At 46.6% G+C, this 26573-nt stretch overlaps 1 protein-coding gene across 1 annotated transcript in view; it reads left to right on the top strand.

Moving 5' to 3' along the window:
• Positions 1–25874, top strand: part of Tshz2 (teashirt zinc finger homeobox 2) — a 424927-nt gene extending 399053 nt beyond the window's left edge. Inside the window, exon 3 of the mRNA XM_051185650.1 lies at positions 25837–25874. The gene's annotated coding sequence lies outside the window, so the exon portion shown is untranslated. The remainder of the gene's footprint in view (positions 1–25836) is intronic.
• The last annotated feature ends 699 nt before the right edge of the window (positions 25875–26573 follow it).

Raw genomic sequence — 26573 nt, 5'->3', positions numbered from 1 at the left:
TCTAACTCTGGTAAAGCAGATGGGTGTTTCTGCCATGATTTCAGAGAGGGGTCTTTTAAATATTTAGAAAAACATGTGAAGTACCATTTTAATATATAATCAACACTCTTTAAAGGGACTCAAATATGAGCTAGCTGGGGAGGGATGGCTCAGCCGGTGTCTTTTCTGGCTTTAAATACTAGAGAAATTGGAAGGTCTCTGGCTTCCAGTCCTCCCAGGAAGGGTGGGAAAGGATCTTAGACTTAGACTGAGACTTAGAAGCCTGTGGCTTCCATTCTTCGATTCGCTCACCTGTGTGGCTTTGATTCAGTGACTTGACCTCTCTGAACTCTGGGTTTCTCATCTTCTCTCCAAAGTTCTTGTATGGTGCTTTCAGCTCAGTAGGAAGTCTGTTTAAACTTGGGGTGACTTTCTAGAACAGTCTAGCTTGTACTACAAACTTAAGAAACAGAGATTACTTCTAGCCGATGCATTCCCACCACAGGAAGCTCCCTCCCTCTGGACTCTTCTTGAAAGTTATGTAGGTACCAGGGACAAAGTCACCCTCCCCAGGTTTGGTGTGGGGAGAAAGTATGAAAAGAAGGGGCCAGAGAGAGAAGGGTGTGGCTGATGCTGCTGGGAAGGAGCAGGATGCAGCCCGGGAGGCCGATGGCGTGGGAGGGATTTCAGGGAGGTCACTGTCAGAGTTCCAAGGACTGGCTGTGTTGTCCTATCTATCCATGAAGGAGTAGCAGATGACAAGTGAGAGGCCAGGACCTGGGCTTTTCTCTATGGACATCCTAGAGGGGAAAGTTTGTAGGAAATGGAGAACTTTCCAGAACCTTGGGCAGTCAATCACAAACTTTCCAGGGTGGTCTGTTCTGACAGCTAGAATTTGCTGACCAGGGTCTTAGCTTATCTTCAGTGACCCCCAGCTGGATTGTCTTTAAACCTTGTATTTTATACACACACTCACACCACCTCCAGCCAGGCCCCATCTCCTTTTTTCAAAAAAAAAAAAAAAAAAAAAAAAAGGAATCACATCTTTATTTCTTTATTGCGTGTTCTTGTGTGGGGGTATGAGTTGTGTGCCTTGCTTGGTTCTCTCCTTCTCGGGGATCTTCTCCTTCGATCAAGGTTCGAACACAGGTCCTCGGGCTTGTTGGCAAGCACCTTTTCCTGCTGGCCAACTCATGGGCCCTGGTTTCTCTCTTTGTTCACTTCCCCTTAGTACTCTGGGGCAGGATGGATCGCCTGTAAGGAATGTGTCTGCCAGGAGGCCTCTTGTCTGGGCAAAGGCCCAGTAACCTGATGCTGGAACTGAAGTAACACACAGGGAAGGGGGCTGTCCTGCCGTGCACATCAGGCCTCCTGTCCTGGAATACTAATGTGCTGGTGGTGGATGTGGCCAAAATAAAGGTGAGGGGTGGAGGAGAAACTTAAAACGTAAGGTGTCTTTGGGAATGGAGCCTCACTAACCCTGCTTTGTGGAATAATTGTCAAATTGTCAAATGTGTGCATAAACACATGAATAAGATAAATTTACTTTCATTATTCATAGTCTGTGGGGTTTTTTTTCTTCCTTTATTTACATTTTAAACAACGGTTACAGTAAATATAGCAATTTTTAAAGGGGGTGGGGAACCTGCTGTGGGCGGGCAGGGAGATGATCTGGAAGCCTCTGTGTACCTAAATCCTGTTTCTTCCTTGCCATGGATAAAAGAACCCTTAACTGGAGCTGTGCTCCATTCCCATGTGGGTGATAAGTGCTGGCTTATTGCAAAATGTCACAAAATCAGAATGCCATACAGTGAGACGTGACCTGGTGGGAAGTGTTTCTCTGTCTCCCTTCCCCATTACTGAGGATGGCTCCCTTTTGAGCATGCTGATGGGAATCAGCCAAGGAAACCTGTCTGGCAAAGCCTGGTCCTCAAGGTCCCAGACTCTCACGGTGCTGGTGCCAGGTGAGACCACCAAGACTGTAGCTGTGTGAGTCACCAGCTTCCAGAAGTGGGATCCAGAGAAACCGGTTGCCAGAGCAACAAGGACGCTAATACACGGGGGGGGGGGGGGGATGAAAGTCATCAGGCCCAGGGACCTGAAGGAACAATTGAGACAGGTTACATTTGGACCTACTGAAGTCACATCATGACACATACCTACACTGGGGAGCCCTGAGAGAGGCTACGAGCTGTAGGCATGGGCACAGACTCCCACCGACCCCATCCCTCCACCAGTGGGGAAGATCGCACCAAGGCTTGCCCTTTATGGTCTGTGCCCTCACTCATCTTCTCTAGAACTCTTTTCCTTCTTAGGCCAGGCTCAGCCATGTGACTTGTGTTGTCCAATCAGAACTGAGCAATGTGTCCGAGCGGTTCCTTAGCCGGTGCTTGCTTGCGCTTCCGTGGTAGCTGTTGGAGGATGCACAGGCCAGGAGGGTGAAGGGTGGGGTGCAGACCCCAGTTCTACTTGTCTCCGGTTTAGGAAGACAGAAGAAAGTGTCATCATGTTTACTTTTTGTTGTTGTTGTTTAGATCGTGTCCAGAGGTGTAGCCCTGGCTGGCCTGGACTTCACTAGATAGACCAAGCTAGCCCCAAAGTTACAGAGATCCTCCCGCCTCTGCCCTCCAAGTCCTGGGGTTAAATGCCATCACGACCACTAGAAGTTTCCTCTTCCACACTTTTCTCTACTGCCTCGTCCTTACACCAGGAGGAGAGGTGCACTGTGGGCTGCAGACGACCCATAGAGTCGGCATTCAGGAACTGACTCTGCTAGGGAAAAGGAAGGAGTGGCGTCCCCACCGGGTGAGGTACCGGAAGTCCCACCTCCTAACTATGAGACGCATTCCATTCCGGATCACTTCTGCCTCCTAGTCACCAGGCCACCTCCATCCTCTACTGCTAGGCTAGTTCTCAGCCTTGTGGGGCTGGGGACCCGTGAGTACCTCTTAAGGCAAGTCATCACAGTCCTGACTTAGTTCTAGTAGAAGTAGGAGTGTGTAGGGAACTCAGTGTTTCCCCTCTTGGGCTCCACCACCTCTCCCCATGTTCTTCTCAACAGTGGGAGAACGCACCTGGATTCCATATCCACAAATCAGCCAAACTCTCATCAAAATGTTTGGGGGGGTGCGTCCATAGTAAAGACTTAACAATATCGTATGTCAGCTCACTGGTTATTACAAGACCTAGTAGTTGCTTTTCTATTGCTGTGATACAACGCCATGACAAAAAGCAACTTGAAGTTTAAATGAAAGAGACCATTATGGTGGGCATGGCTCCAAGCAGCAGGCAGGGTATTGCGAGTGGGAGGCTGAGAGATTACATCTCCAACTACATGCAGAAAGCAGAGAACGTGACATGGGACAAGGCCATAAACCCCCCCAAAAGCCCACCCCATCCCCCGTGACCTATTTCCTCCAGCAAGGCTCCGAGTCCTAAAGGTTCCATGACAGCCCCTAATAGTGCCACCAACTGGAAACTAAGTGTACCTATGCCGGTGCCTATATTGCCAGGTAAGATATCTGGAGATGGGGCTGGACAGGTGGCTCAGCAGGCAATAGCACTTATTCTTTCAGAGGACCTGGGTTCGATTCCCAGCACCCACATTGGGAAGCTCACAGCCACCTATAGCTCCAGTTCCTAGGGATCCAACACCCTCATCTGGGTCTCTGTGGGGCACTCCATATACAAACACTCAGGCACATGTGTCCACGTACAAAATAAGAGGACATCTGGAGGTGAGTGAAACCTCACTGAAGGTTTGCAAAGAACCTTTGTAAATACCACAGTTACATAAAGGGGCTTGAATAACCACGGATTCTGGTATCCACTGGAGGCTTGGATTCAGTCTCCCAGAACCAAGGGACACTGTGTTGACCAGAGTCTGTCCCATAAACATTGCTGAGCTGCCACCACTCCCTCGGGCTTCCGTGTCCCCTGCGCAGTGCAGATCTCCCACACCCCTCTGGCTTGTTTCCTAGGTAAGCCGACGAGAGGACAGAGTGACCCTTGCTGGCTAGTTCTCCTGACACCTGAAGAAGCTCTAGAGTTTTCGGCAGCCCTTTCGTCCTTTTAGTCAAGTTAATATTTGGAAATATTTGCCTTAAAAGGGAGGGGGGAGCAGACACAAATGTGTGATGAATACATAGGCACAATGGAAAGTTCAAAAGAGAGAGACCTGCAAAAACAGTACAGAAGCTCTGTCTGCCCCCTCGCCCCATGACTGCGGGAAATCATCCTACCACAGTCTAATGACCAAAACCAAAAACATCAATGTTGACAAGTATTGTTCACCGAACTTCAGGCTGCCTTTGAACTTTGCCCCCTCTTACTCGATTTCTTTGCTCTTCTAGGATCAAACTTGGGATTTCAGGTTGGATGTGGTGTCCACAGCCGCTCTGTCATTGTCCCTGAATCTTCCCCTGTGCTGTGTTTGTTTTTATTTTGTGTGTGTGGATGTGTGGGGGGCAAAGGAGTGTGCTGAGTGTCCTACTTCATCACTCTCTTCCTTGTTCCCTTGAGACAGGGTCTTTCACAGAACCCAGGCTCAGCTGGACATCACCAAGGCCCCTGCAATCCACCTGCCTCCACCCTCACAACGCTGTAGTTACAGACATGTATAGCTCCATCCAGCTTTTGCATGGATGTTGTGTTGCCAATTCAGTCCTACTGCTTTCACAGCAAATACCCTGAGTCATTTCTTCAGCCCCTCCCCTGTCGTTTATGACACTGAGCCCCTGACAAGTGCAGGTTAGTTATTTTGTGAGCTGTCTCCCACTTCAAATTTGTGTAACGTCTTCTGATCTCTGGGTTGATGTTAGGTGTTGTGCTAAGGAATACCTGCTCTGCTACTACTATTCCTAGAGAGGAGACACTAGCAGACTGTGGTGGTTTGAAACAAAGTCACATCCCCAAAGGGAGTGGTACTATTAGGAGGTATTGTGTCACTGTAGAGGCGGGCTTTGAGGTCTCTTATATGTTCAAGTTGCCACCCAGTGTCTCAGCCCACTTCCTGTTGCCTTCTGATCAAGATGTAGCCAGTATCATATCTGCGTGCACGCTGCCATATTTCCACCATGCTCCCTGCCGTGATGAAAATGAACTAAACCTCTGAAACTGTAAGCTTCCACCTCAACTAAATGTTCTTCTCTATAAGAATGGCCGTGGTCATGGTGTCTCTTCTAACTCAGACACAGCAAAGCAATGGTTCCACCCAAGCCCACCTTGCTGACCCAGGCAATTATTAGCTGCATGACTTAACAGGCCCGTTCCAAGATGGGCAACAGCTCACAGAGGCTTGGTTCCTGGAGTCCCACCCAAAGCCAGCCTTCCATGTCCTTGATATAGTAGCATACACCCACCCACCCACGCAAGTCTCTACCCAGCTGCTGCAGGGTTAGTAAAGCCCAGGGAGGGAAGGAGAGAGTGTGGCTGGAATCTCAGATGAAGGTCTAATGACCTTATTTCTGTGAGGGAACCTTAATGGCCTCAATCTTGTGAGGGTCTCCTGTGGGTCACCACAAGCACTCTGATTCGAGATGGCAACAGCCGTGTCATGCCCCGAGGGCAGAGTTCCCACTACAACACCATAGCAACGTGTGCCCTTCTCAGGAGTTTCATGACATTGACATGTCTTATTGCTGGTGAAGTTCCCTTTGATCACATGTCTTAAGTGGTGTCTGGTGACGTCTGTTAAAATGTGAGGTGCACAACTCCTACAGCCTCTGAGTCTGTAGTGTTAGGCAAAATACCATGAATCAGGAGGAAGCCACTCAGCACCCATTTAGCTGTGTGATTTTGTCCATTTGACTTTTATGTGGACAATGTTTTCTTCACTTGGTGAAGGAGATTAACAGCAACTACCTTTCCAGGCTGTTGCACAAGTTAGGGAGAGCTAGGCAAGACAAGGATCGCGTCCAGGAAGATGGCTCGGTGATCCGCCACCAGCCAGAGGACCTGAGTGCAGATCCCCAGAGCCCATGCCAGGCCAGCAGTGCACATCTGTAATCCCCAAGTTTTAGTGGCATGACAGGAGGTGTAGACAGGAGAGTCCCTGGAAGCTTATGGGTGGGCTCACCTGGTATGAGAAACACCAAACAAGAAAGAAACTCTGCCTCAAGCAAGGTTGTCCTCTGTCCTCCACACCCGAGCATGTGCCCCTCCCACATACACACAGTGCTCGAGAGTGTGCGAACACACACACATAGCATGCATACGTGTGCACACTTGCCTTACACTCTTGTACACACAGGCACACAAAGAGTTTTTGAGTGGATAACTATAAAGATATCTTCAGCAATTTACGTACACAATGCACACATGTGCACACTCCATGCACACACCATGTATGCTGATCTGCTACTTACAGAGAAGAACTTGGAGATGTAAGTGATTTTCCCGGTCTAATAATTCTAGAGTCAGAATTGATGATGACTCACCAGTCACAACAGACCACTGTGGTTCCCCAAGGAAACCTTAGACTATCACTTTGCTATCAGTCATCTTTCTTAGGTCTAGAAAGGTAGGATCACAGGACAGTGAAATGTGCATTCCCTGGAGTTGCGAAGCACCACTACACACACATACACACACACACACACACACACGCACACGCACACGCACACGCACACGCACGCACACACACACACACACAGGTACCCAGGTCTTATCTGGATCCTTCAGGCAAATGGCTGAGATGTTCTCCTTCTTTCTTGCCCAAGGACCTTATTCATTATGTTGACATGGGGGTTATAAATAAATGAAGGGATAAATAATAAATAAGGGGCTGGAGAGACTATTGGCAGTTAGAAGCACTGGCTGCTCTTGAGGAGGACACACGCTCAGTCTCGAGCACCCACATGGTGGCTCACAACCATCTGAAACTCCAGTTCCAGGGGGTTCAAAGTCCTCTCTGATCTGCACAGGCACTGCGTGTGGTGTTCATTGTGTGCAGGCAAGACCCCTGTACATGTAAACTAAATGAAAGCTCTTGGCACAGCGAGGAGCGTGCAGTGAGCAAATAGTATTTGTGATTAACTGTAATCACCACCAGCTCGTCCAGCAAGTACTTATGAGACACTCGCTGTGCACCACTTAACAGGGAACGGGATTCCTGCTTCCTTTGGAGGTTTATGTCACAGTTAGGAAGACACACAGAGAAACAAAAATCGCCCTGATTAAGTCAACGGCAGCTTAGGAAGTAAAGGGTTTATTTGGCTCACATTTCTTTATCATTGTTCCTCACTGAAGGAAGTTGGGACAGGAACTCAAACTGGGAAGGAACCTGGAGGCAGGAGCTGATGCAGAGGCCATGGATGGTGCTGCTTACTGGCTTGCTCCCCATGGCTTGCTCAATCTGTTTTCCTAAAGAACACAGGACCACCAGATCAGGGATGGCAAGGCCCACAATGGGCTGGGATGTCCCTCACATCAATCACTAATTAAGAAAATGCCTGAAGGACTTGCCTCCAACCAGACCTTATGGAGGAATGTCCTTAACTGAGGTTCCCTTCTCTCAGATGACTCAGGTTTGTGCCAAGCAGACATAAAACTTGCCAATGCACACCCTAAGTAATTATTCCCTAAACAAGTCTATGTATTTTGTGTTGTTGTGTTGTGTTGAAACAGGATTTCACAGTGTAGCCCAGGCTGGCCTCAGAACTGTAAATTCCCATTTCCAGCTGCTGGGTACCAGATGGTAGGCACCCAGGTTAAGCCTTGCTGGTTTTCCTGGTTCTTCCTTCCACGTGACTGAAGTGCTGCCTGCTCCAGCTTTCTGAGTTAAAATGCCCTAACTGACTCTCCATCAGTTCCATGGTTTGCTTCCTAATTCTTAATTAGATTGACTGCTCCCTTGTGGGACCTGTTTCCCACTTCCCTGAACTGTCTAAATGCTATCATTAGTGTGCCCACAAAACAATTCCTTGAAACAGTGGTTCTCAACCTCCCTAATGAGTGACCTACTTGTGGTGTTGACCCCAGCCACAAAATTATTTTGTTGCTACTTCGTGATTGTAATTTTGCTACTGCTATGAATCATAATGCAAATCTCTAATATGCAGGATATCTGATATGTGACACACACACTGGGGCAAGGGGTCACGACCCACAGGTTGAGAACCACTGCCTAAGAAACTTCCAGAACAACTTTTGCCTCCTTTCAGCAACACTGATCTACTTTTTATTGCGTGGTCTGTGTTCTCTCTGTTAGTCGACAAGGAAAGAAAACCACATTTGAAAAGTGGTTGCTGAGATCTTGTTGTACCCAGGATGTTCTAGGGATGACGGCTAGTTTTAAATGTCAACACGCCACAACCTAGAGTCACCCAGGAAGAGCCTAAGCGGAGATTGCCCCAGATCATGCTGGCCTATGGGCATGTCTATACCGTGATAGTCTTGATTGTTCAGTGATGTCAAAAGACCCAGCCCCTTGTGGGTGGCACCATTCCCTAGACAGGGAGCCTTGAGCTATGCAAGATAGGAAGAAACTGCATGGAAGCAAGTGGGCCACATGGGTGCACACATTTATTTCCCTGTGCTCGTCAGTACCGGTCTGGGTCTGATGCGACTAGCTGATTGAGTTACTGCCTTGACTTCCCCTCAGCAACGAACTGTGGCCTGGAACCGTAGACCAAACAAACCCTTCTTCCCCCAAGTTGCTTTTCCCTGGGCTATTTTATCACAGCAACAGAAATAAAACTACAACAAAAAGATTCTCAAATGCTTGTTGATTGAAATGTCACATCAGTGGATGAGCATGTCCTAATTCAGTTTTTTGCTTAACTGTGATCTTGAAAAGCAATGGCTCTGTCTTTCTCATTTCATATTGGTTAAATAGGTGGAACCTAGCAATACTGGACGTATTTGCTCCACTTATTTTTATTTGTGCTTTTTGGTGTCACTTGTATGTGGGTCCCCATTTCCCCTGTTGAAAATGCAGCCCTCTCTCCTAGAAAGGTCTCTCCCCCCCCCTTTATTTTCCCTGTTACATTGCAAAAGTGGCGAATAGGTAAGGCTTGAGTTGTTGCCTTGGCAACACAGAGCTCCAGAACTCACAGGGGCCGCTTTTTCTTGCCAGCATATAGCTCCTGACTTTTCATGAACTCAGACAAAGCCCATGGTGACAAGTACAAATACCCTTATCTCACTGATCTTCGTTTCGCAGGAAATTCTTTACTAATTTTACTGTTTTAAAAAGGATACGAAGACCACATTTTTTGTGTATGCATTCATGACAGCTGCCAGCAAAGGAAAAGTGTGCTGAGCTGTGACCCTGGGAGTTTGTCCCCTCCCGTCAATGTCCTCTTTTCTTCTCCTTCCACACCTTGTTATGAATCCTACACTCCCAGGCAGAAGTACACACGCCTTGGCTGACAGACTGAAAAATCTTTCTGGGGGAAAAAAAAGTCAAACGAAACTCCAACCCCACCCTGTGTTGTTGAGGCAACTAGTGAAGAATACTCTAGAAGATGAGCAGCCTTGTGCTTTGACACAGTGCATGCAGCTACAGGGCCCTCTGTGGTGGGCCTTTTTTACAATGGAGTGTGATTTTCTCGTCCTCTATTCATAATTGTCTAGATCTAAAAATCTGACCAGTGAAACTAGTTAAGGGCTGGTGAGAGGGCTCAGTAAGTGCGGGGGTGGGGGGGATTGCTGCCAAGCCTGACAGCCTAAGTTCAATCCCTGGAATCCACATAGTGGAAAGAGAGAACTGACTCCCAAAAGCTGTCCTCCATTCCTGTTTGCTTTCCTGTGGCTGTGTTGAAACACCATAGCCAAAGTCGACTTGGGAGGAAAGGGTTAATCTGGATTATGCTTCCAGAAGACTGGGCAGGAACTCAAGCAGGAGCAGAGACAGGAAGCCTGGGGGAGCCATGCTTACTGGCTCGATTTCCCACACAACCCAGGAGGCACCGTGCACATTCATGGGCAGGTGACAGAATTCCCATGGCATGCCCACGGGGCAGTCTGAATAAACAGCTAACAAGGAGGACCATTCTCATCCAGGGTGGAGAAACAACTGGTGGGAAAGTCAAAGGGACAAGGGCAGTCTCAGGTGCAGTTCTCACAGTGGGACAAGGAGAGTGACGTGGAGCTAGAACTGTGTCACCTAAAACGCACCCCGTGCACCTGTGACACTTAGATTTAACATGGGGGCAGAAATGTCCGCCCTCCGAGGATCTAGTGCATGAGCGGGGGCTGTGGGATCATACATCAGCCAGCAGACACACGGTATCCCTCCGTAGGGGCCCTTCTTCAGACTCTAGATGGCGTCATTCCTAAGTACGGCACAGAGCGATGCTTGGTGCATGGCAATGAATGAGCGATGGATGCATTCAATGCATGGATTCATGAATGAATGGATGGATGGATGGATGGCTGGATGGATGGATGAATGAATTTGCCTTTGCTTAAGTGCAGCAATAACGAGAAAGAGATTTTACTTTGTCGTCTGGATTTCGAATGCCTCTGCCAACAATGAAAACTCCCTTCCAGGGAGGGCAGATGGCGGCCTGTACAATGAACAATTTAATCTTCAGAAAATGGAACAGCTTTGCCAGCAAGCTCCATTTTTCTCTGCGAACACATTGTCAATAACATGCGATCTCAAATATGTGGTGAAATTGATGACTGGGCCCTGATTTATGGAAACAATAACAAGTTAAATGACTACCTTTCCCTTGACTCACTTGGGGTCCTTGGGACCAGCCCTCTGTGCCTGTGTAATGGGAGAGATACAGTGAGACCACCACGTTGTGTGATAGCTTCGTGTTGTGGAGGGACGAAGGGATGTCCAGAGCCTCCTAACTTACAATCGGGATGGGACAATGACTAACTCAGGAAACTGCTGTCTCTCCATCGTCACATGACAGCAGACACTGAGGCCTGGAAAGCTGGTTCAGTGGTTAAAGACACTTGTTGCTCTTTCAGAGGACCACAGTTAGGTTCCTACCCCCACAGGGAGCCTGTAACTCTAGCTCCAGGGGACCTGCCTCCCTCTTCTGGCCTCCACGGGCCATACGCACACATACACGGACACACATACACCCATATTTAAAATAAAATAAATATTTTTTTAAAAAAAGAAAGAATTGCTTTCCTTAAAGCTGCCTGGGCCCCCAAAGTTCTTTACTGTTTTAGGCTTCGGACTTCTTTGCTATCTGATGACTCCCATGAGGCCTTTCTCAAAACTAATGTTTTGAAAGACAGGCAATGAAGTACTTATTTTTTTTTAATCATTGCAGCACAGTTATCAAATATTAAAGATTGCAATTTGCCGGTGTCATGACATATGAAGTCATCCTATGCGGTAAGTGGCATGACCATCACCACAGCTAATCACTGGTGTAGTTACAACATAATGAGCACAGTTAATATCACAGAGTCTGTGTAGCAGCTGGAATGTGACACGAGGTGTCTGTGACATTTTGGTTAAAAATGTTGGTGATAAAAATGACAACGTGTTACCATGATGGTTTGATCCCACTGAAGGAAGTGCCGACTTTATCCGTTCTCAGCGTCCGGGCTGTGACCAGGTGAGGTGAATACGGATATCGATCTTCTGAATTCTATGCACGGACTCGAGGTCATGACCTCTACTAGGGTTTCCTCATGGTGTGAGCATGACAGTACGCAAACCTAAGTGTGGTGATGCTCACCGGCATCCCTGACCCGTACTCGAATCGAGCCTGATTTGCTGCTATTTATTTATTTAGTGTGAGTGTGTGTGTGTGTGTGTGTGTGTGTGTGTGTGTGTGTGTGTGTGTGTGTTGAGGAATGAGATGCCCACAGAGGTCAGAGACATCATGTTGTGAGCAGCCTGCTTTGAATCCTCTGTAAGAGCAGCACTCTTGACCACTGAGCCATCTCTTGGCCACTCCCCAAGTCCTCCACCTGTAAGTATTCAATGAAGGAATAAATATCTGCAGTCAGCTCTTTCCGAAGCATTTGTCTTTGGGCCAGGATTGCAGAGCTGTCTATGCCATGAGACCAAACATCTCAGGCAAAAGAACCCACTATCAGCTAGAGCAGTCACTCCCATGGGCCTTCCACTGGTGCTCAGAGAGCTGTTTCCAACAAGCTGGGATGAGGGACTCCCTCTACAGAAAGTCAGATAGCAAAACTTGGACTCTGAAGACCTGGAAGCCTTGATCACAAGTACACAACTCAGCTGTGAGAACATGCAAGGAGCCCCAGACAACAGGCAAACCAACACACCTACCTCTGTGCTGATGGGAGATGTTGTTCTGTAAATGTTTATTGGTTAATGAATAAATTAACCAATAGGAAATTTATTGGAATTTCCAATAGGAAAGCAAGATAGGCGGGACTAGGAGACAAGGAGGAGAGAGGAAGAAGTAGAAAAGAGTTTCAAGATATAGGACCAACAGGGTAGAACTCTGGGCCCTCTCTCAGGTAAGATAAGACCACGTGGAAATACTTAGATTAATAGAAATGTGTCTCTGTGTGTTATTTGGGGCTGGTGAGGCTCTGGGACCAGACTGGGTGGTGGGGGGGAACCAACTCTTAACACTGTGCCTGTCAGACTTTAAGAATAGATGTTGAAACTGGAACCACATGTAATCTTTGTGTGTCACGAATTAGTGTATTTTATTTCTCAACCTTTTTGAAAATGTGGAAAGCACTGTCAGCTCATAGACCATATGGAAATAAGCAGCAGGTGGGATTGGATGCAGGACTAGAGATGTTCAATGGGCAGAGTGCACTGTGGCTCTAATTATGTGGCTGGGTTTTGCAAAAAAGAAGAAGAAGAAGAAGAAGAAGAAGAAGAAGAAGAAGAAGAAGAAGAAGAAGAAGAAGAAGAAGAAGAAGAAGAAGAAGAAGAAGAAGAAGAAGAAGAAGAAGAAGAAGAAGAAGAAGAAAAGAAGAAGAAAAGAAGAAGAAGAAGAAGAAGAAGAAGAAGAAGAAGAAGAAGAAGAAGAAGAAGAAAGAAAGAAAGAAAGAAAAAAAGCTGAATCTCTTTCCTTCTTGCTCAGGTGCTTTCTCACCTCTGTGGTCTGGCACCTGCAGATGCTCTGCCAGACACAAAGTCCCCAGTCCCTCTCCCCTCACAGGGCTGGCTCTCCCTTACTGTTCTGGTCTTTGTCCAAATGGCGCCACCTCAAGGCGATCTTTCTGGCCCCTTGCTCATTGCTTCTCATGCCTGCAGCCCCTGCCTTGCTCCCTATCCCCACCCCAACACTCTCCTTCCAAGACATGGTCATGCTGGTTTGCTGCCTCATTGACCACTGGAACCCAGAAGAGCCTTCTAATTCTTCCCCACCATGTCCTGTGTCAAAACAGGCACAGCCGTGAAGAAGATGCTTCCCAGTATTTGATTCATGTTCAGTTGTAAAAGAAGAGGCCAAACATGCACAATCAGGGACAGGACAGATGGCACAGTGGTTACTCTCACAGAGGTGAAGAGTTCAATTCCCAAGAGCTCATAGCCACCTGTAACTCTAGTCTCGGGTGTTCTGGTGCCCTCTCCTGGCCTCTGAAGGTACTGCATCTATGTGATGCACATACATATATGTAGGTAGGCAATTCTACACATGAAATAAAATAAATGAATCTTTTTTTTTAAGCACACAAATTTTATTGCCTTGCCTGTTCTCTAGATGTCATTTACCACTGATATCATTACTGAGTGAGTTTACAACAATTTTAGTAGTGGCTGAAAAGTTTTTCAAGTAAATCTGATAGGGAACCCAATCTAGAAAATGGATGAAAATGAACTTTCTATTCTTGAAGTGAGAGTGGAGATCCCCAGACTTTCTCGGGCTTTCTGCTTCTGGAACACTCCATGTCCCTCTACCTCTGAGAAGCTGTTTGGGCCTCTCCTCTTGTCCTACAACTAACATCTGAAATGCCTCCATTTGTTTCTCCAAGCTCCTGGAGGCTGCTTCTCATCTCCCTGTGGAAGCTGACAAATTATAGAGTTGTCAGTTTCTAAGAACTGTCCAGGGACTTTCTTCTGCAAACACACTTGTAACCCTCTTCGAAACTAAGTTCTCCAAGAGTGTCACAGTGCCGTGCTGGTCAGTGACATGACAACCAAGCTGATCTGTGGAGATATGTAAGCTTCCGTTTTACTTCCTTTATTTATTGTAATGCCCTTAATAATAACACATGACCTTCCTACCTCAAACCAAGCAGGACAGTCGAGTGAGAAAACATTTGAGCACATTTCCAGAATGTGGGAGAACAGGCTGCCTAGAGGACCACGTGCTCATTTCCAAACACTGAGTCCTCATTTCCCCTTCCCTGCATGTATCAACTCAGGCTGCCACTAAATGCTACAGCAGACAGAGGTCTTTCTTACAGCCCGGAAGTCCAAGATCACAGTGTGGACACTGTTGGCTTCCTCCATGACTATGCTCTTTAGTCTGCACAGGGCTGTCTCCTGGAAGCCTCTGCACAGCTTGTCCCCGTGTGTGCACACACTCGGAGTGGTCACATACCCCCTTCTTATTGACTATTCTTTTGTAGGCTGCCTCCAAACAGCCATGCCCTGGGGTACTTGGGATGCATGGGAACACAGTTCAGCATTGCTTTGCCAATAAAACCCTTGTCATTTCCTTCCAGCCCCTGGTTGCTTCCTAGGACCACTGCCCACCTCCTGTTCCCACCTCAGGAGGGGCGCTTGAGGCTAAGCACCCCATGCCACCTCCCTTTGTCTCCTTCTATTGCTCCACACACAGCTCTGCTTGGAAGTGATGACAGGGTTCTAGTAAATTCTGTGTGGTGCTTAGATGCATGTCACTGCTGTTCCGGGGCTAACCTGGGGGCAGAAGAAAGAAATCCAGCTGTGACCCCGAAGGCCTGAGGTCCTGGTGGGTGGGACCGGCGGTCACAGAGGACTTTGGGATCTAGACTCCACCTCTGAGAGCCATGGTGACCTCAGTCACTTCACACTCCCAGGAGCCAGTGGAAATTTCTGGAATGGCACCACTGACTATTCTCACCTCAGCCCTTCTGGTTTGGTTTGGTTTGGTTTTTTGCATCTTAAGAGACCTGGCTCTTGGGAACGGTCTTCAGGAACTGCTGGCAACTGATCTGAGACTCAAGACAAGTCTTGATTTCATCTCAGGGTCACTGGGGGGAAAGGACACTGATGACCTCTGGATCCTCACGTGGCTCCTTTGTGACCTCTGGCTGTAACTGAGAAGATGCCATTTGGAATTGTGGCCATCACTGTGACAGAGCAAATGCATTAAGGACAGGGCAACACTGGCATGTGACGTCATCCTGTTCCCTAAATCTCTATTTCCCAGTCTCGAGACCTCTACGCAGAGGTCAGGAGAGCTTCCTTCAGGGATCAGTATAAGAATTAAGTGAAGCTATAGCAGTGTTGCTACTTTTCCAGATCCCCAGCACCTACAACGGGTAGCTGCCACCACCTGTGACTCTAGCTCAGGGGAATCCAAATTCCCCTCCTGCCCCACGTAGGCACCTGAATGCACATAGCATACACAGACACTCACACACTCACACACACACACACACACACACACACACACACACACACAAAATAAGTCTTTATTTTTAAATAATTAACTAAAGCATGTTGGGTGTGATAGCACGTACATGAAATCCCATTCTGCAGCACCTGGTCAACCTTGGCTACAGAGCAAGATCAAGGCCAGCCAGCCATGAAACCTGATCTCAGAAACAAAAAAATATAAAAATAAAACCCTGACTAAAACAGGAGTCAATGGTGAGCACCCAATAAGGGGAAAGACTCATTAAAATAAAAAAGACACCATCTGAAAAGCAAGCTTTCTCTGAATCACCTAACTGTGTGGGCCAGCACACTGGCCTTTTTGCCAGTGTAGACAATAGCCCAGAGGCTTTAGATCCATCCACAACCACAGCGGTGCAGAAAAAATATCCTCATGACTATTTTCCATGCTCTGAAGGCAGACACCGTTTCCTAGGATCCAACAGCTCCCCGTTTCGACTCCAATGAAGTCCCCCGGCTGTGTCTACACTGTGAACCTCATTTGGCCATAAGTCACTTGAAATAAATAACATTTGGCTCTACGCCCCACATAGAGAAGATGGGCGCCACAGTGAATCATGTCGTTGGCGGCCGACCTGAAGCTGTCCGGGTTGTTTATGGTGATGTTCGCCAGCGTGTAGACCTCTTTCAAACAGTTTAAGGGCTGTTTGGGAGTGTAGGGATGTGGTTCTCTAAGAACAGGGACAGGAAAATCACTTGCTTTCTCCCTTCCGTGACCAAGCACCAAGGGCAACCACCGAGCAGCGGCATTCAAGATGAGATCTGCAGCCACAGGACATGAAATTATAATTAACATGGAAGCCACCAGGGACGCTGTCCTTTCCATTCTCAGATGGCACCCTGGTATTTATTCCCTTTAAATTTAGCGTTTGAGAAGATGACAGTTGCTGGACAGTTTTTCAATCCTTATCATTCTTCACGATATAGTTTTCCCGAACAATATGCCCTCAGGAAATTCCCCTCAACAGCAATAAAAACTGGCGTAGAATGATCTTGGGGGCAGAAACACCCCTTTCGTTCCCTGCCCTTCCCGGACCACAACTCTGTTTGCTCCTCTCTAAGTGGGGAGATGATGCTGCCTCCGCTGGACCTGTCAAGTGCAGGGCCAGCAAGGGGCACTTAATGAAATGGTGGGTGTTGTGAGTATGCATTCTCTTGCTTAACGGGTGTTTGGAAAGGCTGCTTTATCCCTCTTTGTGTATAAAAGGAGGGAAACGTTTCTTTGCTTCGCGTTTGAATTGGCAACTCATTTCTTTTCACCGTGTTAGGCGCAGGGGCTGAAGAGCCTCTCTGCTACTTTCATTTTCGAGTTTCCAGAAAGAAAGAATAATCTGTTTTCTGAGGCCTAATGACTTCTTTCTCAAGCGTAAACGAATTTCACATGTATGTTTTTAAATTCATTCTGCATCTCACGCCGCAGCATCTCTAACTCACTTTATTACATGCTACATAATACAACCACAAAAGGAATGAAAACCGTTAAAGGAATTTGGATTTTTTTTTATTTGTTTTATGTGTACTCGAGTGTTTTGTCTACATCCATGTCTGTGTACCATGTGCACGCAGTGCCCACAGATGTCACAGAGGGTGTCAGAAGCCCTGGAACTAGAGTTACAGATGGTTGTGAGCCACCACGTCCATGCTAGGAACTGAACTCAGGTCCTCTGGAAAAGCAGCCAGAGCTCTTATCCACTGAGCCATCTCTTCAGATCCAGCAATCTGCATTCTACCGGGCACTTATGGTGCAGCGTGATGTGCGTGGAAGGTGCTGTGATGTCCCTGATCTGGTGGGTGTAGAAGCAGTTGGAAGAGAAAAGCATCTTTCCCCAGAGTTGGGAAGCCATAAAACAGCACAGCCTCCCTGTTAACAGTAGACTAGAGGGAAACTGAGCAGTGTTAGAGCCCTTGCCTCACATGCACGGAGCCTTGTGTTCGATCCCCAGCTCTGCAAAAGACAGGAGAATAGTTCCTGCAAGCTTCCTCGGGAGATTATAAGAACTAAACAGGGGCCAGTGACGTGGGTCAGAAGCTTGCTGTCAACCCTGAACACTTAGAATAAAAGACAGACTGCAAACTGTCCTAAAACCTTAACACATGCTGTGGTTCTATGCATGTATGTACACACACAGAGAGAGAGAGAGAGAGAGAGAGTAATATAATCAATAAAATATTTTGATTGGATTAAATAAAACAAGCTGGGCAGTGGTGGCACCCACTTTTAATCCCAGGCATCCAATGAAGAGTAGAACCAAATATTTAAAACAAAAGAGAAACTATTCCTTTCTGGCTACAATAATTAATAATAATATTCTAACCGTTCTTTCTTGCAAAAATAAAAAAAGTACTTTTTTACTTGTCGCCGAGCTCCTCCTCTTTTTGGTAGTCACTCAATGCCAGCCTGGTCCAAGTGTCACACTGTGAAGAGTTTCATGTTAAAAAGCCCGTGGGGGGTGGAGGGCGTGGAGAGCAGAGCCCCGGCCTTATCACCTTTATTTGGATTGACGCACCTTTGATTATAATTAGGGATAGCCATTGAGCAGCTAAGGCTCTATACGCCCGTCAGTAGCTGCCAGGAAGGCTGCAGTGGGCAAAGCTTCGTGGCAGCCCTTTCTTTCATGCTGGGCAGCCCGAGGACGCAGGGGGAGAGTTAAGAGATCTGCACGGCCACTGAGTTCTTCTAAGCTGACACAAGAGTGGGGACACAGGTGGCACTTGGTGACAGGGTTGGCCCTGCTCTCGGGAGGCCCTGGTCTTCTCTCCTGCCATTTCTCTTGGTGTCCCAGGAGTGTCACCCTGTCTCTGATTGTTTATTCAGCAGCCATCCCGCACACAGAGATACAGAGGTCCTAAGCCATTTGGGATCGCTCAGGGAGACCTTAACCCTAACTCGTCTGGATTAGGAAACACCTAAGGAATTACTAATGCCTACCTCTGGGTGTGTCCGTGAGCCATGAGACTGTGAGGCCTAATCAAAGGATGCATCCCTTAATGGGTTCAGAATTGGCACATCGTTTGGGGTGGTGAAGTGGGGGAGGGGATAGTCGAAGGTAGCAGATCTCGGCACCTTCTCTATCATGAGGATTGAACCCTTGGGACACTGAGCAGAAGATAACCTTCCATTAAGCTCTTCAGTCAGTGTTTGGTCACAGCTACGGAAAGCTAACACGGGCCTCCTGAAGCAGGCAAACCGGGAGCACGTTCTGAGCAGCAGCTCCTGTATGCCCACGGCACAGTCCACTGCGATGGTGACAGTAGACAGAGGTCCCCATCTCCAACTGTGGACAGTCACCTGCCTGGCTTGGGGACTCGTGTGTCTCTCGTGCATTTGACACACCTGTGAGATTTACTATAAGCCAAGCTTGAAAAGAAGTTCCAAAGTTGAGATTTTCCCATTGTGGTAATCACCACTAGCATGTCATTCATAGTCCCACATTCCAAGGGGAAACTGCCCAGATAAATAACAGTAGCTTGTGTTCCTCCTCAAGGGTGGGATGAAACCAGCTTAGACGAAGAAGCTCTGGTCTCCAGGTACAGATCCTACTGAAGTCAGGACAGCTGGCCTGTGCCCAAGAGTAAAGGCTTTGAAATAAAGAAAATATATATTTATATTGAATTTTTTATGAATAGTTTTTCATGTTATTTATTCTTGAGGGATGCTCAAGACAGGGTTCCTCTGTGTAGCCTTAGCTGTCCTAGAATTTGCTCTATAGATCATGCTTGCCTCAAACTCATAGAGATCTGGCAGCCTGCACCTCCTGAGTACTGGGATTCAAGGTGTGCACCACCACTGCCTAGCTTTGAATAGTGAATATTAGAATAATCTCTTTTAATTATGGTCATGTCACCTTGGTTAAGTAACTTCAGGGACTCTAAGCTTCTGAAAGGGAAGGCTGGGTTGACATCAGATCAGGACACAATCAGTAAAATCACAGCACTATGGTGGGTCACTACAACCCTCTGATGATATGCTAAATGATTTTAAACGGCTCAACCCTTTGATGTTTGAGGAAAGAAAAGAGTTCCCCCTTCCACCACATAGAAACTCGGCTCTGTGTGTGTGTCTCTGTTTTCAGTGGTAGGAAGAAAAGAATTAGCAAAGGCCGCTGGGGGGTGGGGATGGGGGTGCCGAGGATGTGACTCAGTGGGTAAAGTGTTTGCCTAACATGCATGAAGACCCATGTTCTGTGCCCAGCTCTGCACCAAGTGGCATGGTACCACACGCCTGTAATCCTAGAACTGGGGACTAGAAACAGGAGACTCAGAAATTCAAGGCCATCCATGACTATGCTATGTAGTGAGTTGGAGGCCAAGCAGGACTCCAGGACACTCTTACGGGAGGCGGGGCGTTCAGGAGGGTATGGATGTGGTGACGACCACCTATGAAGGAGCTCGAGTTCGAGGCCAGTCTGGGGCACATGATAAAACGAGAGAGATTCTTAAAGCATGATCCACATGAATCTGTGTCTGAATATCAGAGTATTACATGCACTTAAGCAATTATCTTGTTCTCTGTAAGAAAGAAGATTTGTCCACCAAAGTTTAAGGGTTTCTTCACGGAGAGATTTCTCTTAGGAGAAATTAAATGGCGCACTGATGATGAGACCAGGCAATGAGAGGGAGCTGATTCAGATTTTCAAACTGTAAATCAATCTGAGAAATATTAGCTGTAGGTTTCTCTGAGGATGGCACCATTAGAAGTCCCTGCCTCCATTGTCACTTTGTCTCTCTGTCACAGTCTCTTTTTTGAATGATTTTTTTTAAATTGTCAACATAAGTATTTCATTTGTGTTTTCTATTTTCAGCCTAATAGCTCTGAGGAGCCCTACAATAGGAGTCAATTATCACATGCCCCTTAAACTGCTCACCACAGGAGTGAATCACACAGACCCCATGGCCTCGGTCCACTCCAGCAGTGTGTGTGTGTACATGAGTGTGCTTTGAAAGCAGGTGTCATGGGAACCTGTGTGGAACGGCCAGGGGTGTTGCTCAACATCCTGTCAATCTCGGGATAGAATACACAGTGTTGAGGGAAGGAGACCAGACCTGCATCCAGCTCCCAAAAAAGAAAAAAAAAAAAAAAAAACCTGTGCTGTGAGAAGCCACACCACCCGGTGGGAGACTCCACAGTAGCAGAGGCCTAACATCCCAGCCTCCATCTATTCCCTTCCAGCCATCATAACTCGCTTCTTGATGTGCTGTGACTGGAGCATCCCAACAAGAGCATGAGAGACAGGCAGGATGGAGCTGGCTATCTCCCTGACCCAAACAATTTGTAGGAGGATTTAAAAGGCTGGTATGGCTGCCCTATCAGGGTGACCACTGCTGCAATGAAACACCAGGACCAAAGCAACTTGGGGGAAAAGGTTTGTTTGGGCTATGCTTCCACAGCACAGTCCACCACTGAAGGGAGTCAGGACAGGAACTCGAGCGGGGCAGGAACCAGGAGGCAGGAGCTGATGCAGAGGCCATGGAGGGTGCTGCTTACTGGCTTTGTTCCCCATGGCTTGCTCAGCCTGCTTTCTCATAGAACCCAGGACCTCCAGCCCGGAGATGGCACCGCCCACAGTGAATGGGGCCCTCCCCCAACAATCACTAATGAAGAAAATGCCTTATAGCTGGACTTAAGGAAACCTTTTCTCAATTGAGGTTCCCTCCTTTCAGATGACTCTAGCTTGTGTCAAGTTGACATAAAACTAGCCAGTACAAAGGCCAAATTAATGTATAGATAATTCCAAACATCTGTTGGTGGCTTCTTAATGAATATGAAAATAATGCTATCTTTTTTTCTTGGCTCTCCCTCCCAAGTTCTACTTAATGAATATAACCAATGACTTTTTAGATGTGTAATTAAATTTTTTATTTGTTCCCATTATTTGTTTCTCACAGTAGCACAACATATTAGGGGGTAAAAAAGAGGCTTTTGAAGCAACAAAGTTAGGGCTTCAACAGAGGTTTGAGAGTTACCAGTGTGACTTTCTTTGATTTCTTTCTCCCTCAATCCAGTTTATGTAATCCAGCGCAAGAGAAGAAAAGCAAACACTCTTAATGACTTCCCTGAATTTTCTACTCTTAATTTTATCCTAGGATCTTGTTTTAAAGACCACCCCTGGGGGAGACACTACAGAAAACTGGGGAGTTTTCCTCTTCCTCCTCCTAAGTTAATGGGGTGGAGGAAACACCACCTATTGGGCCCAGATGACGTAAGATGCAAGTCTCCATCCACCATCACTTCAGTACAGCGACCTTCCATAGATGCTATGCCTTCCACCTCTCTGTGCTGGGATATGAGCGGCTTCTTTTGAGACAGAGTCTTGAGTCACCCAAACTGACCTGGAACTCCTGACCCTCTCTTGTCTCTGTCTCTCAGACCCTTGGATCCCAATCACAAAGCACCATGTTTGCCTACTCCCAGGGACTTTGCCAGTGGGATCAGCCTCATAGCTACATTGTTATACAAGACCCTTGTATCTGGAATTTGAAAGTAAGTCACTGAGAGGGTCCTGGGGAAATGCCTCTAAATTACCAAGGATGCTGGTGTTTAACACTTTGCATCATTCCTTAACAGTAACAAGAGCATCCTGATGACAGAGGTTTTCTTTCTGGCCAGGTCCCACAGCCCCTTAGTCCCAAATAAACATACAGAGGCTTATATTAATTATAAACTGTTTGGCCAATGGCTCAGACTTCTTGTTGGCTTGCTCTCTCTTAATTATTAACCCATAACTATTAATCTACGTATTTCTACATGGCCTTATCTTACCAGAGACAGCCCGGCATCCTATCTTCCCAGTAGCTAAATGACATCTCTCTGGCAGCTCCTCTCTCTTTCTTCTTCCCAGAACTTTCCTAGTCTCGTAGCCCTGCCTGTACTTCGAAGCTGCCTGGCCACTGGCCAACCAACATTTATTCATCAACCAATAAGAGAAATATATATTATATATTCACAGCATACAAAAGGACATCCCCTCAAAAAAAAAAAAAAAAAAAAAAAAAAATAAGAGAAGCCAGATGTTGGTGGTGCACGCCTTTAATCCCAGCACTCGGGAGGCAGAGGCAGGAGGATCTCTGTGAGTTCGAGACCAGCCTGGTCTACAAGAGAGAGTTCCAGGACAGGCTCCAAAGCTACACAGAGAAACCCTGTCTCGAAAAACCAAAAGAATACTTTTGTGTCACTTGGACCCACCTGGGAGAAACAACTTTTGCAGGCAAGAGTTATTCTGCATGCAGAGGGCTTCAGTCTGTCCTGGGAAGGCAGGGAGGGGAAAAAAGAGGGAGGCAGACAGGCAAGCCAAAGCAGGATGCTAAGTCATCCTGGGGCCACCACCGTGAGGCAGGAGCAGTTCAAATCACATCACAGCACCAGAAAACAGAGGGGGGGGGGCAGAAGCCAGAACCAGGCAGCTTCCACAGGCTTGGGCTTTGCAGCCGCCAACATAATTCTCCCTAGCTGGGAAGCAAGTACTCAAACTGTGAGGGCCATTTCAGAGTCCAACCACAGGAGGCTGGAGGGACAGCTTGGTCAGTGGACTGCTTGCCATGCAGGTGTGAGAACCATAGTTGGATCTCCAGAATCCACATCAGAAGCCAGGCATGGTGGTGCGTGCTTGTAATCCCAGCTCTGGGGAAGAGACCAGCAGATCCCTGGGACTCTCCACTCAGCCAGCTTCACCTAGTTGGTGAGTTTCATCCTAATGAGGGGCCTGACTCAAAAAACAAGATGAACATGGCTAAGAAATGGCAGCTGTGGTTGACCTGCAGACTCCACAGACACATACAGTAAATAAACAAATAACTTTTAAAAGTAAGTAACTTGTGGCTGTTAAGAGCTCCTGCTGTGGGCTGGAGAGATGGATCAGTGGCTTGTTCTTCCAGACGCCCGGAGTTCAATTCCCAGCAATACATGGTGGCTCACACTATCTATAATAAGATCTGGCGCCCTCTTCTGGTCTGCACACATACATGCAGGCAGAACACTGTAGATAAGAAATACATAAATCTTTATTTAGCCAAAAAGAAAAAAGAGTTCTGCTGCAAGTCAGGTGTGGTGGGGCACCTCTTTAATCCCAGCACTCAGAAGGCAGAGGCAGAGGGATCTCTGTGAGTTTCAGATCAGCCTGATCAGCCTGGTTTACAGAGCAAGTTCCAGGAAAAGGGGAAGGAGAGAGACCCCTGACTTAATAAATAAATAAATAAATAAATAAATAAATAAATAAATAAATAAAATAAGTAAATAAAGAAATCAAACATGAACAAATACCTCCAGGAGTAGCAAGTTGAGGTAACTGATAATTATCCACAGTAAATGTAACAGCAAGAGGGAATAAAGCCTGCTCAATAACTATCCATTTTTTTCTTCTCTTTCTGCTTTAGAATTTTTTATTGCAGTTGTTTGTGCACTTGTGAGGGCACAAATGTGGGAGTTAGAGGACAATTAGAAGAATTCATCCTCCCCTTCCTTTATATAAGCCCCAGGTTGGTCAGGCTCAGAAGCAGGCGCCATTCCTTGCTGTGCCATTTTACTCCGGGTTCAGTTTTTGAGACAGCCACAGTGTATAGCCAGGGCTAGCCTCACACTCACAACTCAGCCACTCCCGGTGCCGAGCCACTCAGATATCATGCCTGGCCTTCCAATTTGTTTTTAATATCTCACCACAAAAACATTCCCTTCTTTTGACTCAAGAGCCACACCTGGGAGGTTAAGCCTGTGTGAGCACTCCAACACACCGAAAGCTCTAGACGTTAAAGCGGCCATTGGGTGCTTTATACCATTGACTGAAACTGGAAACCAAGTCCACGTCCAAGATGATAAGCATGGTTTAGAAAGCTACAGCCATAGTGTACATCATCTGACATAAATTCCAGCTGCTGTCCCCAACAATATTTTCCACTGGAAAATAAACAGGTGGCACTAGGCAGTTCCAGTGGCCATGTAGACCCCAGGAAACACGTAGGGGAGGGGAAGAGAGACAGGGGTGGAGATGCAGCTGACTATATAGGAGTGCTCTCCTTGGGCTGAGTGGAAGTTACATTTCTCCAGAAATTCTTTATAGTAGAAAATGGGTTATATATTTCAATTATAGTAAAATAAATATAATGTGAAATTTACCATTTTCACCATTTTTAAGCATGTACTCTGGTGCTGTTACCTCTATTCACAGTGTCGTACAACCAAAAATAACATCTCCAGAATTTGTCATCTTGCAAAACTGAGATCTCATAGCCATTGAACATACCCGGTAGACATGGTGTCTGTCTTTTTGTGACTGCCTCCTTTTACTTAGCATCATTTCCTCATTGTCTCTCCTGTTGCAGAATGATCAAACTGCCTTTCTTTTAAAGGCTGGGTAGTATTCCATTGTGTGTATTACTCTATTCTATTTACCCATTCATCCAATGATGGCTTGCTTCTGCCTTGTAGCTACTGTGGATATTAATACTTACTACATACCTGGGTATAATGTTTTTTTTTTAATAGGGGCCAGTGAAAGGGCTCAGTAGGTACCAAGCCTGATGACCTGAATCTGAACCCTGGAATTTACATGGTCAAAAGAGAGAACCAATTGCAAGTTGTCCTCAGATCTCTCCATGTGTACCATGGCACATACATTTCATAGACACACACACACATACATGCTCACACATGTGTGCATGTACCATAAATAAACAAATAATTGTTTAAAAAACTATTCTTCAGCATAACATTGGTAGTAAATAAATAAGTAAAATGTTCTGATAGGTTTTATATTTTAGAAGAAATTAATCCTTTTTTTTTTTTTTTTTTTTTTTTTTTTTGTCCCATCATCTAGCTCAGACCCTGAATTTGATTAACTATGAGTCAACTCTTAACATCAGTAGAAGCGAGGGTGCTGAGCTGTTTGGGTTTTGTCAACTTGACATAAACCAAGGTCACCTGGGAAGAAGGGATCTGAACTGAGAAAATGACCCCGTCATAATGCCCCGTGGACATTTTCTTGACTGATGATTGATGTGGGAGAGCCCAGCCCACTGCAGGAGGTGCTGTAGTTACATAAAAAGGTGGTCCTGAATTGCATCCAAAAAGCAGGCTGAGCAAGCCAGTAAGCCTTGCTCCTACACAGCCTCTGTACCAGCCCCACCTTGGGGTTCCTGCTGTGAGCTGCTAGCCTGACTTCCCTCAGTGCTGGAGTGTGGTGTGGGAGAGCTGAGTAAACCCTCCCCTCCCCAAGTCAGTGCTGGTCATGATCCTCATCACAGCAGTAGAAAGCAAACTAGAGCAGACAGCCAGCTGAAGAAGGCAGTTGCCCATGCCATTCCTCTAGAAATAACAGTTTTCTCTGTCCCATCTCTCTCTGCAGGACAAATGCCTTAGCCTTGATTTCCCGCCCAGATCTCCCTCACTCGGCCCCTTCTCCGTTGCATCCTTGCTTCTGACATTGGACCACTGCTGACACCCTGCTCCAAGAAGACTGAAAAAAAAAAGAAAGGAAGGAAGGAAGGAAGGAAGGAAGAAAAGAAAGAAAAGAAAATCACACCAACCATTTCTCTTCATCCTCACTAACAATTTGGTAATGAAGTATTGATTTCCACTTCTCTCCTTATGGACGATATTAGATTTTCATTGATAAACTGCAACGGGGCTGTCGCATCTCTGAGGTCGTCTTTTTGCTGTCAGGAAAAAACAAAGTACCACTGAGGAAAAATAATGACTGGGAACATTGACGCACTTATTTTGTCAGTTTGTAACAGGAAAAGGAGGGGACATATCACTCTTCATAGTTTAATGTCCAAGTGGGCTACTCTTGGGAGCTTACTTTTCACAGTAACGTCCATTTCCTATTTATAACCCCCCTGGGAACGTTTGTCTAAAGGAAATGTTTCTGTTCAGTGTAACAACTAAGGTTGCACCTGGATTCCCTAGTCCTGCCCCTGCACGGGGGAGCCATTAATCACTGCAGAGTAGAAGAGTTATTAAGTTAAACCAGAGTTTGAGCCAAGAAAACCTCCCAATCATGTTCATCTTCTGTGAAAGTTGTTGGAATAGACAGGCTTAACCGTGTTGCTGCCAAAGGCTTTTTCCTGTGTGGTGCTAGAA

The sequence above is a fragment of the Phodopus roborovskii genome, unplaced genomic scaffold, assembly GCF_943737965.1.
Source record: "Phodopus roborovskii unplaced genomic scaffold, PHOROB, whole genome shotgun sequence".
Lineage (NCBI taxonomy): Eukaryota > Metazoa > Chordata > Mammalia > Rodentia > Cricetidae > Phodopus > Phodopus roborovskii.
The sequence above is the reverse complement of the archived record's forward strand: the minus strand, read 5'-3'. Positions and strand labels throughout refer to the sequence as shown.